We start from the raw sequence: 2,035 nt of genomic DNA, 5'->3' as shown, positions 1-2,035 counted from the left end.
CGCGATCGGGTGTTAACCAAAAGGTTGGAGGTTCGAGCCCACCCGGTGGTGGTGCGGCGCTTTTTTTTCTTTGGGCTGATAGCTCTGGAGAATTGTTCTGACGGTGGTGAGAGTGGAGCACGACTGTCTCCTTGGCGCAATTGGCTAGCGCGATCGGCTGTTAACCTAAAGGTTGGAGGTTCGAGCCCTCCCGGGAGTGGTGTGTTGCTTTTTTCTTTGCGCTGATAGCTTTGAAGATATGTTCTGATGGTGGTGAGAGTGGAGCACGACTGTCTCCGTGGCGTAATTGGCTAGCGCAATGGGCTATTAACCGAAAGGTTGGACGCTTGAACCCACCCGGTGGTGGTGCGGCACTTTTTTTCCTTTGGGCTTATAGCTCTGAAGAAATGTTCTGACGGTGGTGAGAGTGGAGCACGACTGTCTCCGTGGCGAAATTGGCTAGCGCGATGGGCTATTAACCGAAAGGTTGGAGGTTCGAGCCAACCCGGTGGTGGTGCGGCGCTTTTTTTTCATTGCCCTGATAGCATTGAAGATATGTTCTGTTGGTGGTGAGAAAAGAGCACGACTCTCTCCGTGGCGCAATTGGCTAGCGCGATCGGCTGTTAACCGAAAGGCTGGAGGTTCGAGCTCTCCCGGGAGTGGTGTGTTGCTTTTTTTTGCGCTGATAGCTTTGAATATATGTTCTGATGGTGGTGGGAGTGGAGCACGACTGTCTCCGTGGCGCAATCGGCTAGCGTGGTCGGCTGTTAACCGAAAGGTTGGAGGTTCGAGCCCACTCGGTGGTGGTGCGGCGCTTTTTTTCCTTTGGGCTGATAGCTCTGAAGAAATGTTCTGACGGGGGGGAGAGTGGAGCACGACTGTCTCCGTGGCGCAATTGGCTGGCGCGATCGGCTGTTAACCGAAAGGTTGGAGGTTCGAGCCCACTCGGTGGTGGTGCGGCGCTTTTTTTTCTTTGGGCTGAGTGCTTTGAAGATATGTTGTGATGGTGGTGAGAGTGGAGCAGGACTGTCTCCGTGGCGCAATTGGCTAGCGAGATCGGCTGTTATCCGACAGGTTCGAGGTTCAAGCCCTCCCGGGAGTGGTGTGTTGCTTTTTTCTTTGCGCTGATAGCTTTGAAGATATGTTCTGATGGTGGTGGGAGTGGAGCACGACTGTCTCCGTGGCGCAATCGGCTAGCGCGTTCGGCTGTTAACCGAAAGGTTGGAGGTTCGAACCCTCCCGGGAGTGGTGTGTTGCTTTTTTTCTTTGCCCTTATAGCTTTGAAGATATGTTCTGATGGTGGTGAGAGTGGAGCACGACTGTCTCCGTGGCGTAATTGGCTAGCGCGATGGGCTGTTAACTGAAAGGTTGGAGGTTCGAGCCCACCCGATGGTGGTGCGGCGCTTTTTTTTCTTTGGGCTGATAGCTCTGAAGAAATGTTCTGACGATGGTGAGAGTGGAGCAGGACTGTCTCCGTGGCGCAATTGGCTAGCGCGATTGGCTGTTAACCGAAACGTTGGATGTTCGAGCCCACCCGATGGTGGTGCGGCGCTTTTTTTTCTTTGGGCTGATAGCTCTGAAGAAATGTTCTGACGGTGGTGAGAGTGGAGCCGGACTGTCTCCGATGCGGAAGTGGCTAGCGCGATCGGCTGTTAACCGAAATGTTGGAGGTTCGAGCCCTCCCGGGAGTGGTGTGTTGCTTTTTTCTTTGCGCTGATAGCTTTGGAGATATGTTCTGTTGGTGGTGAGAAAGGAGCATGACTCTCTCTGTGGCGCAATTGGCTAGCGCGATCGGCTGTTAACCAAAAGGTTGGAGGTTCGAGCCCACCCGGTGGTGGTGCGGCGCTTTTTTTCTTTGGGCTGATAGCTCTGAAGATATGTTCTGGTGGTGGTGAGAGTGGAGCGGGACTGTCTCCGTTACGCGATTCTCTAGCGCGATCGGCTGTTAACCGAAAGGTTGGAGGTTCGAGCCCACCCGGTGGTGGTGCGGCGCTTTTTTTTCTTTCGTCTAATAGCTTTGAATATATGTTCTGATGGTGGTGAGAGTGGAGCAGGA

The 2,035-nt window shown here is 53.7% G+C and overlaps 1 non-coding gene across 1 annotated transcript; it reads left to right on the top strand.

Moving 5' to 3' along the window:
• The first annotated feature begins 1,150 nt into the window (after positions 1-1,150).
• TRNAN-GUU (transfer RNA asparagine (anticodon GUU)) lies at positions 1,151-1,227 on the top strand. Its single transcript has one exon. It is a non-coding gene; the product is annotated as a tRNA-Asn (tRNA).
• Positions 1,228-2,035: the final 808 nt, after the last annotated feature.

This window comes from Rhipicephalus microplus, unplaced genomic scaffold (genome assembly GCF_043290135.1).
Source record: "Rhipicephalus microplus isolate Deutch F79 unplaced genomic scaffold, USDA_Rmic scaffold_58, whole genome shotgun sequence".
NCBI classification, from domain to species: Eukaryota; Metazoa; Arthropoda; class Arachnida; order Ixodida; family Ixodidae; genus Rhipicephalus; species Rhipicephalus microplus.
Note: the sequence above shows the minus strand (reverse complement) of the source record. Positions and strands in the feature narration are given on the sequence as shown.